General features: G+C 45.1%; 1 protein-coding gene across 21 annotated transcripts in view; it reads right to left on the reverse strand.

Moving 5' to 3' along the window:
• The window catches only part of PUM1 (pumilio RNA binding family member 1), a 401,680-nt gene that overhangs the window by 352,265 nt on the left and 32,576 nt on the right, over positions 1 to 16,839 (reverse strand). For 15 of the 21 annotated variants that reach the window (XM_077295579.1, XM_077295569.1, XM_077295567.1 and 12 more), the window contains exon 2: positions 11,646 to 11,704. The exons of the other annotated variants lie outside the window; for them this stretch is intronic. The gene's annotated coding sequence lies outside the window, so the exon portion shown is untranslated. The remainder of the gene's footprint in view (positions 1 to 11,645; positions 11,705 to 16,839) is intronic. 21 annotated transcript variants of the gene reach the window in all.

Consider the following 16,839-nt stretch of genomic DNA (forward strand, 5'->3'; position numbering starts at 1 on the left):
GGACCTGTGTGAGGTCATGAAGAGGGCGGGCTGAAGCATCACATGGCAGCACAAAGCCCTCCCTCTTCTGATGTCATCACAGGTCCTTCAGACTCCCTACTGGAATCTGCTGGCTTCCTCTTATGACCTGTGCTGTGGAGAGGCAACAAGAGTCACTACAACATGGCTGGCTGGCTGGCACAATTAAAAGGTTAGTCTTTACAGCACACAATAAAGCACTCTGCCACTCCTATGGGGAACTATAACTCCCAGCATGCCATAGGATCTGCAGGACACGCTTAGAGTTATAGTTCTCCCAATGGGCTCTTAACCCCTTCCCGACCTGTGACGCCACGTAGGCATCATGAAAGTCGGTGCCAATCCGACCTGTGACGCCTATGTGGTGTCATGGAGGGATCCCGTCCCTGCAGATCGGGTGAAAGGGTTAACTCCAATTTCACCCGTTCTGCAGGGACAGGGGGAGTGGTACTTCAGCCCAAGGGGGGTGGCTTCACCCCCTTGTGGCTACGATCGCTCTGATTGGCTGTTGAAAGTGCAACAGCCAATCAGAGCAATTCGTAATATTTCACCTATAAAAAGTGGAAGGTGAGGATATCATGATTTTTTATTTTAATTTTTAAAAGTGGTGAAATATTACAAACCAGCCATGGCCGATGCTGCAATATCATCGGCCATGGCTGGAAACCCCGATGTGCCCCACCCCACCGATCGCCTCCCCAGTCCTCTGTTCTGTCCCATAGTCCCCTCCGTCCGCTCCCCCGTCCCCCTGCCCGCTCCCCCGTGCTCCGATCCACCCCCCCCCCCCTCATACTTACCGAGCCTCCCGGAGTCCGTCCATCTTCTCCATGGGCGCCACCATCTTCCAAAATGGCGGGCGCATGCGCGTTGCCCCCGCCGAATCTGCCGGCCAGCAGATTCGTTCCAGGTACATTTTGATCACTGTGATAAAACTTATCACAGTGATCAAAATAAAAAAATAGTAAATGAACCCCCCACAGGTAGTAACAATAATAAAATAAAGAATTTTTTTTTTTTCTGCACTAGGGTTAGGACTAGGGTTAGGGCTAGGGTTAGGGCTAGAATTAGGCTATGTGCACATGGTGCGGATTTGGCTGCAGATCCGCAGCGGACTGGCCGCTGCGGATTCGTAGCAGTTTTCCATCAGGTTTACAGTACCATGTAAACCTATGGAACACCAAATCCGCTGTGCCCATGGTGCGGAAAATACCGCGCGGAAACGCTGTGTTGTATTTTCCGCAGCATGTCAATTCTTTGTGCGATTTCCGCAGCGTTTTACACCTGTTCTTGAATAGGAATCCGCAGCTGAAATCCGCACAAAAAACACTGGAAATCTGCGGTAAATCCGCAGGTAAAACGCAGTGCCTTTTACCTGCGGATTTTTCAAAAATGGTGCAGAAAAATCTCACAGGAATCCGCAACGTGGGCACATAGCCTTAGGGTTAGAATTAGGGCTAGGATTGGAAATAGGGTTAAGATTAGGCCTGTGGTTAGGGTTGGGATTAGCGTTAGGGTTGGGATTAGCGTTAGGGTTGGGATTAGGGTTTATGTGTGTGTCGGGGTTAGGGTTGTGGTTAGGGGTGTGTTGGGGTTAGGGTTGTGATTAGGGTCATGGCTAGAGTTGGGATTAGGGTTAGGGGTGTGTTGGGGTGAGTGTTGGAGTTAGAATTGAGGGGCTTCCACTTTTTAGGCACATCAGGGGTCTCCAAACGCAACATGGTGCCACCATTGATTCCAGCCAATCTTGCGTTCAAAAAGTCAAATGGTGCTCCCTCCCTTCCGAGCCCCGACGTGCACCCAATCAGTGGTTTACCCTCACATATGGGGTAACAGCATACTCAAGACAAACTGGGCAACAATTATTGGGGTCCAATTTCTCCTGTTACCCTTGCAAAAATAAAAAATTGCTTGCTAAAACAATTTTAGAGGAAAGAAAAAAATTTTATTTTCACAGCTCTGCGTCATAAACTTCTGTGAAGCACTTGGGGGTTCAAAGTGCTCACCAGACATCTAGATAAGTTCCTTGGGGGGTCTAGTTTCCAAAATGGTGTCACTTGTGGGGTGTTTCTAATGTTTAAGCACATCAGGGGCTCTGCAAATGCAACGTGACGCCCGCAGACCATTCCATCAAAGTCTGCATTTCAAAAGTCACTACTTCCCTTCCGAGCCCCAACGTGTGCCCAAACAGTGGTTTACCCCCACATATGGGGTATCAGTGTACTCAGGACAAACTGGGCAACAACTATTGTGGTCCAATTTCTCCTGTTACCCTTGTGAAAATAAAAAATTGCTTGCTAAACAATTTTTGAGGAAAGAAAAATGATTTTTTTATTTTCACGGCTCTGCGTTGTAAACTTCTGTGAAGCACTTGGGGGTTCAAAGTGCTCACCACATATCTAGATAAGTTCCTTGGGGGGTCTAGTTTCCAAAATGGGGTCACTTGTGGGGGAGCTCCAATGTTTAGGCACACAGGGGGCTCTCCAAACGCGACATGGTGTCCGCTAACGATTGGAGCTAATTTTTCATTCAAAAAGTCAAATGGCGCTCCTTCCCTTCCGAGCCCTGCCGTGTGCCCAAACAGTGGTTTACCCCCACATGTGAGGCATCAGTGTACTCAGGAGAAATTGCCCAATAAATTTTAGGATCCATTTTATCCTGTTGCCCATGTGGAAATGAACAAATTGAGGCTAAAAGAAATTTTTTGTGAAATAAAAAGTACTTTTTCATTTTTACGGATCAATTTGTGAAGCACCAGGGGGTTCAAAGTGCTCACTATGCATCTAGATAAGTTCCTTGGAAGGGTCTAGTTTCCAAAATGGGGTCACATGTGGAGGAGCTCCAATGTTTAGGCACACAGGGGCTCTCCAAACGCGACATTGTGTCCGCTAGCGATTGGAGCTAATTTTTCATTCAAAAAGTCAAATGGCGCTCCTTCCCTTCCGAGCCTTGCCGTGTGCACAAACAGTGGTTTGTTACCACATGAGGTATCGGTGTACTCAGGAGCAATTGCCCAACACATTTTAGGATCCATTTTAGGATCCATTTTATTCTGTTGCCCATGTGAAAATGAACAAATTGAGGATAAAAGAAATTTTTTGTGAAAAAAAAAAGTACTTTTTCATTTTTACGGATCAATTTGTGAAGCACCTGGGGGTTCAAAGTACTGACTATGCAGCTAGATAAGCTCCTTGGGGGGTCTAGTTTCCAAAATGGGCTCAGTTGTGGGGGAGCTCCAATGTTTAGGCACACAGGGGCTCTCCAAACGCGACATGGTGTCCGCTAAAGATTGGAGCCAATTTTTCATTGAAAAAGTCCAATGGCACTCCTTCCCTTCCGAGCCCTGTCGTGCCCCAAAAAGTGGTTCCCCCCACATATGGGGTATCGGCGTACTCAGGACAAATTGTACAATAACTTTTGGGGTCCAGTTTCTCTTTTTACCCTTGGGAAAATAAAAAAAATTGTTGCTAAAAGATCATTTTTGTGAAGTTAAATGTTCATTTTTTCCTTCCATGTTGCTTCTGCTGCTGTGAAACACCTGAAGGGTTAATTAACTTCTTGAATGTGGTTTTGAGCACCTTAAGGGGTGCAGTTTTTAGAATGGTGTCACTTTTGGGTATTTTCAGCAATATAGACCCCTCAAACTGACTTCAAATGTGCGGTGGTCCCTAAAAAAATCGTTTTGCAAATTTCGTTGTAAAAATGAGAAATCGCTGGTCAAATTTTAACCCTTATAACTTCCTAGCAAAAAAAAAATTGTTTCCAAAATTGTGCTGATGTAAAGTAGACATGTGGGTAATGTTATTTATTAACTATTTTGTGTCACATAACTCTCTCGTTTAACAGAATAAAAATTCAAAATTTGAAAATTGCAAAATTTTGAAAATTTTAGCCAAATTTCCATTTTTTTCACAAATAAACGCAAAAATTATCGACCTAAATTTACCACTAACGTGAAGCCCAATATGTCACGAAAAAACTATCTCAGAACCGCTAGGATCCGTTGAAGCGTTCCTGAGTTATTACCTCATAAAGGGACACTGGTCAGAATTGCAAAAAACGGCCAGGTCATTCAGGTCAAAATAGGCTGGGTCATGAAGGGGTTAAAGCAGCACTCCTGTTTTATTTTTCAGTGCTGGAGTGGTGCTTCAAATATAAGCCCTGTGCCCCCATTCTTATACTCACCCACCCGCGTCTTCATATAGTACTTTACAGACACCACACTGGTCCCGCGGCACCATCTTCTACCGCAGCTTCCAACATAACAACAAACTATTATATATAATATCACATATAATATATGTTATTACATTTTACTTTTTTTTTTTTTGCTCCAAATATTTTTTTCCCCTATTTTCCACCTCTAAAACCTGGGTGCGTCTTATAGTCCGAAAAATACGGTAATTTATATATGGCCTTATCAAAGATTTTATCAGTGGTTAGGATCCTAGAACCAAAAACCCCAATCATTAGGAGGGAAGAATCATTTGTCTTAATTTCTACACATTCTTCTTTTTATTTTTACCGTATTTTTCGAACCATAAGATGCACCCCAAATTTTCAGAAGGAAAATGGGGGGGGAAAAAAAAAATAATAATGCGCCAAATGGAAGTCAATCTTACTGTCCTGAATTCAGCTTACCCGGGGGGGGGTGAAATGAACGCTCCACATACTTGCCTGTTGACGATTCGGGGGAGATCGGAGCCTAGAAAGAGTCCGTCGCCCCCATTCGCTCCGTTAAGGGAAAAAATAGGAAAATAAAAATGAAAATAAAAACGGTGGTGTCTGAAAGCAGACCCAAGTGCCTCCTACAGACACTAAGCAAGAACTGGTTCACTTAGAGCCAGCAGGAGGGTGTATACTGCAGGGGTGGAGCTATTCTTTATGTGTTAACTTAGTGTCCTCCTAACACCCATGGTCCTGTGTCCCCCGGCGATGATATGAGACTGGTGCACAGGTTCGGCAGTGCAGGGGCTCCAGCAAAATTTTATGACAGCCGGAGCCCCCGCAGCCCAGATCCCAGTCTGGTGCAGCAGGCTCCGATAGCATTTTGTGAAAGACCGGAGCCCCAGGACTTCTATTGCCTCGATGCTGTAGCCTCCAGGAAAATAGCCGCCAGAGACGCCGCATGTGCAGATTGAGATATCTGCAATGAAATCTCGTCCCGCCGAACCTGCCTGGAATGGGAGCGAGATCATCTCCCTGCAGCGTCTGACCACTGGAAGAATCGCCTGACTCCTGCTGCTACCACGCTAAGTACTTTCCGAGCATAAAACGCACCCCCGTTTACCCCAAAATTTTGGAGGAAAAAAGTGCGTCTTACAGTCCTAGTCCAAATAATACGGTAAATACTTTTTAGGGGACCTGAATTTGCGATCACCTGATTGCTTATATAATATACTGCAATACCACAGAATTGCAGAATATAGCAAAAATCACAGTCTCCTATGAAGCCCAGCCACAGGTTCGACAGCATCGTAATGACAGGCACATGGGTCTTTAGCAGACCACCAGCTGCCATAGAAAGCCATCATCACCAAGCAATCAAGCCACAGGAGACCGCTGGGTCCATGGAACAACGTGCTCTTGGGATCGCGCAGTGTAAGTGCTGCAGTCAGAGACTGACGTTGTTATAGCCCCTTAACGAAAGCATTTAAGGGTACTTATTCCTCAGCGCCGCTTTTTAACAGCTCTGAGAAATAAGTGTATAGCGCCCCCCCGCGTCGGAAATTCTCCGGGGTCTTGGTTACCGGGGTTAGCAGAGACCCCAGAAAATGATTTGAGTCGGTTTTTACCGACCCCAGTGTTGAGATCGCTGTTATTAACGGAATAACGTCGACCACACACACACACACACAAAAGTCTGATTTCACATTTAATTTCTCTCTCCTCTGATCTGATCGCACATCAGAGGAGAGAGAAATGGGGTCCCCCAATCCCCTTCTGGTACATCCGATGTCCCTTGACCCTCCTGCATCCCCCCTGTGATGCCTCCGGCGGGCTGCGTCTTCATAAGGGAAGAAAGTGGCGGGCGCATGTGCAGTGTGCCCGCCGACTTCTGCCGGCAGGCACCTCGGCAACAATAGGAAATTATTCCTATTGATTCATTTTGATCACTGTGATAGATCCCATCATAGTGATCAAAATAAAATAAATAAATAAATGAAATAAAAAAAAAAAAAAAAAATCGTAAATCAACCCCCTCCCCCTTTATCACCACCTTAGTTAGGTAAAAATAAACATATCTATTTCCATTTTTCCATTAGGGTTAGGCCAAAGTTAGGGTTGTGGCTGGTATTACGGTTAGGGTTGGGATTAGGGTTGGAAGAAGGATTGGGGGGTTCCACTGTTTAGGTACATCAGGGGGTCTTCCAAATTCGACATGGCGCCGCCATTGATTCCAGCCAATTTTTCGTTCAAAATGTCAAACACTGCTCTCTCCCATTTGAGCCCTGCCATGAACCAAATAGTGTCTTTCCCCACATATGGGGTATCGGCGTACTCCGGAGAAATTGCATAACAAATTCTGTGGTCCATTTTCTTCTGATACCCTTGTGAAAATAAAAAATGTGGTTCCAAAGTTAATTTTTTTGTGAAAAAAAGTTCATTTTTCCTTCCACATGGCTTTAGTGCTCGTGAAGCACCTTGAAGGGTCAATAAACTTCTTGAATGTGGTTTTGTGCACCTTGAGGGGTGCAGTTTCTAGAATATCACTTTTGGGTATTTTCTGTTATATTCACCACCCAAACTCACTTCAAATGTGAGGAGGTCCCTAAAAAAATGGTTTTGTAAATTTTGTTGGAAAAAGGAGAAATCGCTGGTTAACTTTTAACCCTTATAACCTCCTAACCAAAAATTGTTTTGATGTAAAGTAGACATGTGGGAAATGCTATTAACTATTTTGCGTCACATCTCTCTCTAACTTAAGTGGAAAAAAATTAAAAGCTTGAATATTGCTAATTTTTCCAAATTTTTTACCAAATTTCCATTTTTTTCTTAAATAAAAGCAAAGTTATATCGAAGAAATTTTACCACTATCATGAAGTACAATGTCACGAAATCAAATAGAGAAGGGCATGTCGGAACACCTTACTCCTGATCTCCAGCTTAGGGCTCATTTCCACTTGCGAGACATACGTCCGAGTCTCGCAGGTTAAAACCCTCTTCTGGTGACGGCACTTGGGATCGGAGCGTGCGGCTCCATGTATTGCTGTGCGGCCGCACGCTCCGCTCTGGAGTGCCGGTGCCAGAAGAGGGTTTTAACCTGCGAGACTCGGACGTATGTCTCGCAAGTGGAAATGAGCCCTTAGTGTCATGCAGGCCTGCAATGCTGCTTATGTGCAGGCTATGCAGCAGAGTCGGCATTTTCAGCAGTGGCGGCATTTCCACCTGTGCCAACACTGTCACGCTTGACCTCAATGCCGACCTCTGCTGCATACCACTGCACGGCCACCACCATTCCAAGCACTAACGGACACCACTACAGCACCAACACCATGCCGAGTGCTGTTGGATAGCCCACCGCCACCACCACGACAACTGCTGCTCTTGCTTGGACCTCTTCCAATGCCACGACCATGCAGCAGCAGCAGGACCCAGGCATGGCCTTCCGCTCCACCACCACCACGATGCAGCAGCAGCAGGACCCAGGCATGGCTTCCGCTCTACCACCACGATGCAGCAGGACCCGGGCATGACCTTCCCCACCACCATGCAGCAGAGGGACCCTGGCATGGCCTTCCGCTCTATGACCACAATACAGCAGCAGCAGGACCCTGGCATGGCCTTCCCCACCACCACAACCATGCAGCAGCTGTGGCACACGGACCCTGACAGGTCGGCCACCATGACCAGGCCACAACAAATGAGCCCACCGAGGCTCCCCAGACTTTTGCGTCGATCCCACAAAGGGAAAAAAAATAAAAAGCAAAGGACTATTTCAATTCCTCCCCCTTACCTCCCAACGTGTCTGTAATGTCAGGTTTGTCACACCCTTCCAGTGTGTCTCTGCCCTCTCATGCGTCAAGCACGATCCCCGAAATGCCAGACTCAACTACTTTAATTGCCCCTTCTCCTGCCACCCCTGCGTCGTCCACAGTTAGCCAGGCCTCACAGCTACACACCCCACAGTTCCGTCACTCTACCTCAAGCAAGCGCAGTTCATTTTTTGTTTTTGGTTAAAAATAAATGTTAATGTTTTTTGCCCCCAATACTGTTTGGTTATTTGTGTATTTCACCGCCGGCAACACACACCATGTGCTTAATAAACACTGCACTGTACAATGCAGCTTTTTGTGTTTGGTATGGAGCTATGAGTTGTCAAAAAATAATATTACTTGTATTTGCTCAATCTGTGTCGCAGACTGAAGAGAATGGCGGTAAGACAAAGCAGAACTATACTCAACAGGTCATGTGTCAAAAAACTCATTAGTTATGACACCTGACCTGGTGAGTAGAGAACTGCCTTGTATAACCTCCATTTTCTCTTCAGTCGACGTAATCCATTTCACACAAACTGAAGAGACGATGGAGGTCATACAAGGGCTATCTATACTCACCTGGACAGGTGTCAGAAATAGTGAATTCATGAGGCTGCGTTTTGTGCTCATGAAGTAATTATTTCTGACACATGACTTGATGAGTATACAGTAGATATACTTTGTATTATACCTCCATCGTCTCTTCAGTCTGCGTCCAATAGATACTGCAGAACAGAATCAGGATGTAAGGACATCAACTGCCTTACCACTAGCAATTTAAGTGGTTTTGAGAGGAAATACATAGGAAACTCGGTAAAGATCTCAAAACACGAAGCTTATTAACAAAAAATATTAGTAACATTTAAAACACAACTGGTACAGACCCAAACCCAACAGCACATTTTACACAATATTGTCTTGCCATGCAACACGTCCAATATCAGAATCAAAATAGGCAGCAAATTGGTCCCGCATGTGACCAACTTCACAGTTGACCGCAGCGGGTGATGCTGGTAATCTGGCAATGGGTTTCCAACTGGTTCATCCAGTTCAATGTTGGTTCGCTCCTTAGCCATTATGTAATTGTGGAGAACCACACAGGCTTTGACCACCTCATCGACTGTCTCCATTTTTAGATTAATGGCTGTTGCAAGAATGCGCCATTTTGAGACTAGAATCCCAAAGGTACACTCTACTGTTCTTCGGGCCATGGTCAGTCTGTAGTTATAAATCATTTTAGTGTGGTTCAAGTCCCGACTGGAATATGGCTTCAGTAGGTTTTCACACATCTTAAAGGCCTTATCCCCAAACATAACAAATGGCATCGGTGGGGCTTGAGTGTTGGGGAGAGGTCGTGGCAGGGGAAAATTAAAATTTTTGCCATACACACGTCGGCCCTTATCAGAGTTCTTGAAGGTCTGGGAGTCATTGCCAAGGCCAAAAGCTCCAATGTCCACAGCGATGAAGCGACAGTCCGCATCCGCTATTGCCATGAGCACTGAGTACTCCGATCCAGTTCTGGAGGGTTTGATAATGCGTATGTGCTTTCCATCCACCGCTCCCAAACAGTTGGGGAGAATTTTTCTGCAATTTCCTTCCACATGTCATCGGTGGGTAGGGTCAGGAATCGCTCTACGGAGCTGGGTGTCCTGTCTCCGGATGGCTCCTTGAACACGACCAAGCAAATCCCGAAAAGACTCGAGACATCCTGGTATATTCCAGGAATTTGTCCAAGTTGGCATTAACCCCTTCCCGACATGTGACGGTATAGTACGTCACATGTCGGGACCCCCGCTTTGATGTGCGCTCCGGCGGTGAGCGCACATCAAAGTCGCGACATGTCAGCTGTTTTTTACAGCTGACATGTGCGCGCAATAGCGGCGGGTGAAATCGCGATCACCCGCCGCTATTAACTAGTTAAATGCCGCTGTCAAACGCAGACAGCGGCATTTAACTACCGCATCCGGCCGTGCGGCCGGATATGAGCGCATCGCCGACCCCCGTCACATGATCGGGGGTCGGCGATGCTCCTCCATTGTAACCATAGAGGTCCTTGAGACCTCTATGGTTACTGATTGCCGGTGGCTGTGAGCGCCCCCCTGTGGTCGGCGCTCACAGCACACCTGCAAATCTGCTGTGTAGCAGCGATCTTATGATCACTGCTGCATAGCAGAGCCGATCGGGCTGTGCCTGCTTCTAGCCTCCCATGGAGGCTATAGAAGCATGGCAAAAGTAAAAAAAAAAAGTTTTTAAAAATGTGAAAAAAATAAAAAAAATATAAAAGTTTAAATCACCCCCCTTTCGCCCCAATCAAAATAAATCAATTAAAAAAAAACCCAACCTACACATATTTGGTATCGCCGCGTTCAGAATCGCCCGATCTATCAATAAAAAAAAAGCATTAACCTGATCGCTAAATGGCGTAATGAGAAAAAAATTCGAAACGCCAGATTTACGTTTTTTTGGTCGCCACGACATTGCATTAAAATGCAATAACGGGCGATCAAAAGAACGTATCTACACCAAAATGCTATCATTAAAAACGCCAGCTCGGCACGCAAAAAATAAGCCCTCACCTGACCCCAGATCACGAAAAATGGAGACGCTACGAGTATCGGAAAATGGCGCAATTTTGTTTTGTTTTGTTTTTTGCAAAGTTTGGAATTTTTTTTCACCACTTAGGTGAAAAATAACCTAGTCATGTTAGGTGTCTATGAACTCGTAGTGATCTGGAGAATCATAATGGCAGGTCAGTTTTAGCATTTAGTGAACCTAGCAAAATAGGCAAGCAAAAAACAAGTGTGGGATTGCACTTTTTTTGCAATTTCACTGCACTTGGAATTTTTTTCCCGTTTTCTAGTACACGACATGCTAAAACCAATGATGTCGTTCAAAAGTACAACTCGTCCCGCAAAAAATAAGCCCTCACATGGCCAAATTGACGGAAAAATAAAAAAGTTATGGCTCTGGGAAGGAGGGTAGCGAAAAACGAAAACGGAAAAAGCTCCGGGGGTGAAGGGGTTAAGCTCGCTATATAGCGTGTGGTAGGCTCCACAGCTCTCCCGGAGTTCAATAATGGGGTTGTCTCCAAAAATGCCTACACCGGGTCCTTCTCTGTCGTTCTCTATTTCTTTGTTGCTCCCAAGTAAACGCACAGGCAAGAAACAGCTTGATGCTTAAATCCAGGTTGAAATAAAAGCTCTCCATGCAAAGATCCATCATGACACAGGATACAGTAGCAAACTGTGAAGATTTCAGTAGTCCAATGGTCTATATAAAGTTATCCCATAATACACGCCCACTGTAGTCCAATTGGCGGTGTCTGTTTATCTAGATTTTTCTCCTGTTAAATTTTCCACCATGCGCACAGAAAATGCAAACACATGCAAAACGCTTGAAAAAGCCGCGTTTTTTTAACCGCATGCGTTACCTTATGCGTCGCTGCGTTTGCATGCGGTTTATCATGCGTTTCAGGTTGCGGATTAAACGCTGCGGATTCTACCACAAATGTGAAACTAGCCTAACTCAGATGAAACTCCCCAATGCAAGTCAATAGGTGCGAAAGAGAGGCGGGAGGAGAGAGGGGGAAGGAAAGAGAAAAAAAAAAAAAAAATAGTTGCACGGCACATGGACCATGCGATTTTTACGTACCAATGTCCTTTGAAAAGCTGGCGATTCATCTGCCGCATTCAATAAAATCACAGCGTGACCTGACAAAATAGGATAGAATAGATATATACCGTACACAGAATAGGTTCACATCTTTTTATCACATATATAATTAGTACAGGGCTTGTACAGCTTACTGAACATGCATTTTTTTTATATAAATTATTTTCTGAAAAAAAAATTACATGGGATCCCACGACATTTTATTAACCAGCAGAGGTAAAACAGAGAGCTGGAGGCTGATGTTTATAGCCTGGGAAGGGGGTAATACACATGGAGCTTCCCCAGGCTAATAAAAGAAACCTGTCACCCTCCCCAGGTGTTTTTAACTAAAAGACCCACCTTGTGCAGCACTAATGCTGCATTCTGTCAAGGTGGCTCTTTTAGTTCGGATCCCTGAAAACGCTGAAATTATAGTTTTTATAATGTGCCCCTCATACCTGAAGTTTGTCAAGGGGGAATGTCTTTTCCCCCCCTGACACAAACGCCTCCCAGCCGTCCCTCAGGGCCTCCGTGCACCGCCTCCATTTCCTTCATGAACATCCCTGGCGCCTGTGCTGTAAATTCCCATCATGTGATGGGAGTCGAAGCAAAGTGCAAACTGCACATGCCCAAAAAAAACACCTTACAGCGCAGGCGCCGGGAATGTTTAGGAAGGAAATGGAACCCGGCGCACGGAGGCCCTGAGTGACGGCTGGGAGACGTAATGTGTCACGGGGGAAAAGACATGCCCCCGACGAACTTCAAGTATGAGGGGCACATTATAAAAACTATTTTTTCAGCGTTTTCAGGGACCCAAACTAAAAAAGCCACCTAGATAGAATGCAGCATTAGTGCTGCACAAGGTGACTTAGTTAAAAACGTCTGGGGAAGGGGGGGGGGGTGACAGGTTCCCTTTAATATTAGCTCACAGCTGTATACTTAGCCTTTCCTGGTTAATAAAATGGGAGAACCCCCCCCCCCCCCTCAAAATAAAAAAACAACATAGGGTCCTCATATATAATTAAAAAAAAGAAAGAAAAAAAAACAAACACACCAGAATAAAATCATTTAATAAATCTAAATTAAACCGCACTCACGTCATCGCCCAGTCCACTGAAGACAATGCTTCGTGACAGAATTAAAATATTGAACAACGTTCCTCACCTGTAAGCTGAAAAGATAATAATCCATTTGTCCTGCGACGATTCTAGCTCTGCTACAACTAAATGGCAGGCTGCATTGTTAAATGACAAAACTAGACAGCTTGCTATCCGGCATAGACACTGAGCTGTGTGCGCTTGCTCAGCTCAGTGTCTCGCGGTGAACTCCTTTTACCTCACTGATGTCACCGTGAGAGTGAGAAAGTTCATACGCACGCAGGGCTGTCAGAAAGGTTCTGGGAGTTGACAGCCAATGAACTCACTGACGTCAGCGTGAGCGCAATTAGAACTTTTCCCAAGCATACACAGCTGAATGTCTCTGCTGGATGGCAAGCTGTATAGTTGCATCATGCAGCCTGCCATCTAGATGTAGCCGAGCAAGACCCGTTGCCTGACAAATGGACTATTACAGGAGAGAAATATTGTTGTCTTTGCTATTCTTTCAATTAACCCCTTCCCATCAGGCACCATACATATATGGCACCGCGGGAGCTGCGTTCCTGCAAACCGCCATATAGGTACAGCTGTGCGATCGTAAGGGCTCACGATGAGCACCGCCGTGATCGCGTGCGGACGTCAGCTATATCTGAGAGCGGACACCCTTCAGCAACGCCCAAGATCAATACTAGCACCGACACGGACGTTAAAGCCCTCTGATGCCGCTGTCAATAGTGAGGTGTATTTTGTAAAATGAGGTCACTTATAGTGGGGCACTGCTATTCTGGCACCTCAGGGGCTCTGCCAATGTGACACAGCATATTGTTACCCTTGTGAAAATACAAAATTTGGGGTTAAAAATAATCTTTTTTTGTGGGGAAAAAAGGGACTTATTTTCACGGCTCAACGTTATAAACTTCTGTGAGGCACCTGGGGGTCCAAGGTGCTCACAACACATCTAGATAAGTTCCCTGAGGGGTAAATGGTCTCACTTGTTTCCACTGTTTACGCATATCAGGAGTTCTCTAAACACAACATGGTGTCTGCTAATTATGCCAGCAAATTTTACATTCAAAAAGTCAAATGGTGAGCCTTTCCTTCAGAGCCCTGTCGTGCATCCAAACAGTGGTTTTCCCCCACAGATTGAGTATCGGCATGCTCAGGAGAAATTGCACAACAAATTTTATGGTTCAATTTCTCCTGTTACCCTTGTGAAAGCAAAACATATTGGGCCTAAAAGAAAACAAAATTGTGAAATCAAAGTTAAATGTTTTGTTTTTTTCCCTTCCACATTTCATCAATTCCTGAGAAGCACGTCCCTTAAAAAAAGTTTGGTAAGTTGTTGGAAAAATGAGAAATTGCTGGTCAGCTTTTAACCCTTCTAATTTCCTAATTTTTTTGTTATGTTTCAAAAATTGTGCTGATGTAAAGTTGACATATGGGAAATGTTATGAACTGTTTTGTGACATGACTGATTTAAGGGCATAAGAATTAAAAGTTGGAAAATTGCAAAATGCTCTAAAGTTTCGCCAAATTTCTGATTTTTTCACAAATAAACACAAGTCATATCAAATAAATTTTGCTACTATCATGAAGTACAATATGTCATGAAAAAAATCTCAGAATCAGTGGGATTCGTTGAAGCTTTCCAGAGTTATGACATCATAAAGTGACAGTGGTCAGAATTTTAAAAAAATGGCCTGTCAGGAAGGTGAAAGCTGGCTTTGTGGTGAAGGGGTTAAAGGACATTATTCTGGGTGTGTGTTTTTTTTTATATATACATTATGACTATGGGGTTAGTAATGGGGGTGTCTTATACACGCCTCTCCATTGCCAACCTCTGGGCTTGATGTCACCTGACAATACAAAGGTGACATCAACTCCTCCAACTACCACCCCACTTGCCCTGGTGCAGAAGAGTGAGGCCAAGTGCCTTTTCTGGGGCGGCCGAGAGCTGATGTTTTTAGTCTGGGATCGGCCCAATATCCACGGCCCCTTCCTAAGCTTAATAATCCCTTTCCGACATGGTCCATAATAATACATCCCTGTGCACTGGTACTTATGGACGCGGGACGGATTGTTACAGAATTTTTTTTTTTTTTTAATCAGACACTGCAACCAAAGTCGCATTCTATCCTGTCACGCTGTGATTTTACTGTACGCGGTAGATGAATTGCTGAATGAATATATAAAAAATATTTCCTTGTAAAACTGTAAATTACATAGAGAACTGATCTATATAAAAGCTCATGTTAAAATCACATTGCAATGGGATCACATTTGTATGTAAATTGGATGCTAGGTGTTAAAATCGGATTGTGCTTGCATGAAAATCGCATGACACGCATCAGACTTTTCTCGACAGAAATCAAACCTTTTTTTTTTTTCTTTAACGGTGATGTGTACGAGCCGTTAAACTCAAAAAGGTATTTTATTTTCCAGTAAACAGGTCACTTTCAACTTCTGCATAGGAAAGAATTACCATATATACTCGAGTGTAAGCCAACCCAAGTATAAGCCGAGGCACCTAATTTTGCCACGGAAAACTGGGTAAGTTTATTGACTCGAGTATAAGTATGCATTGTCCCCTCATCCCTGTCCTAGTATGCGTGGCTCTACCCCGTCAATATTGTGGTATGCGTGGCTCCCCCCGTCGCTGTTCTGGTATGCGTGGCTCCCCCCATTGCGGTCCTGGTATGAGTGGCTCCCCATCGCGATCCTGGTATGCGTGGCTCCCCATCGCGATCCTGGTATGCGTGGCTCCCTCCATCACTGTCCTGGTATGCATGGCCCCCCCCCATTGCTGTCCTGGTATGCGTGGCTTCCCGTCGCTGTCCTGGTATGCGTGGCTCCCCCTGTCGCTGTCCTGGTATGCATGCTTCCTATTACAAAAAAAAAAACATCCTACTCACCCTCCAGCGTGCCCTCAATGGTTCCGGTTTCCAGCAGGTCTTCCTGTGCTCAGCGGTCAAGTGGCATCGCTCATTAACGTAACGAATATTCCCTCCATGCCTATGGGAGTGGAGATGTTTGCATATTCATTACCTTAATGAGCGGTGCCACATGATTGCTCAGCACAGGAAAAGCAACTGGAAGCCGGCACCAACAAGATGCTGAGAGGGCAAGCTGGAGGGCGAGTATGTCGTCTGATGGAAGTCGGCGGCTGCAGCGGTCACTGTGCGTCAGCTCCTGCCTCTGTGACCCGCTGCTCCGCAGCTCCCCGACGACTTTCTGGGACAATGACTACATTCTGCAGGTTAAATTCTTGGCAATGCAAAAGGCCAAACCAGCTGAAAAATATGGACACACATTATAACAAAATTGCTGAAAATTTGTTGCATTACTACCTCTGAATGTACCTCTCCTTCTGTCAGGAGCAACAAAAGCTGAAAGAAACCAACCAGTGATACTAATAGATCTAAGCTATAATCATTACAGCCCAAGACTGGCTTTACACACGCAAACTCCTGACAAATCCACTTCAAAATCTGCATATCTATTGCAATATTGCAAGTTTCACCCTCAGTAATTCTGTGACAAACCTGCATGTCAGACATGGATATTTTGAGGTGGATTTCTGGGTGAAATAATTACTGACTGCATGAATTCATCCCAATTTCTACAGTTTTTTTTTTCCTTTATTATTTTGTAATCCACCCACTTTCTTTTAGGGAGGCTGGAAAACCTAGCCATGTCTTAAAAGGAATCTGTCACCCCCTGGGATGCTTTTAAGCTATTACTAAGGGCATACAGGGGATAGAATAGTTAAAATAGTCCTACTTGATTGTGTAGCGCCCCCACTGCCGCAGGGCCGAGGGGTACCCGGTACCGGGCCTGTGAGTCTCTGCTCTGGGGTTGTCACGGTGGCTAGGCCCAGTCCGTGACCCTGCCGAGGGGCGTACAGTGATACATATGATGGATGATGGTATTGGTGAGGCTGTAGTGGTGCGGTGCAGTAAATAACGAGGACACCAGGTTGCAGTCTCTTTACCTCTTTACTGAAGATCTCTGGGTCCTCAGTCCAGAATCTGGATAACCAGGCTGCGCAAGTCCGGCCGGTCCAATGGCACCTCCTGAGTTCTCTTAGCAGGTGGAAA

This window comes from Ranitomeya variabilis, chromosome 3 (genome assembly GCF_051348905.1).
Source record: "Ranitomeya variabilis isolate aRanVar5 chromosome 3, aRanVar5.hap1, whole genome shotgun sequence".
Classification (NCBI taxonomy): domain Eukaryota; kingdom Metazoa; phylum Chordata; class Amphibia; order Anura; family Dendrobatidae; genus Ranitomeya; species Ranitomeya variabilis.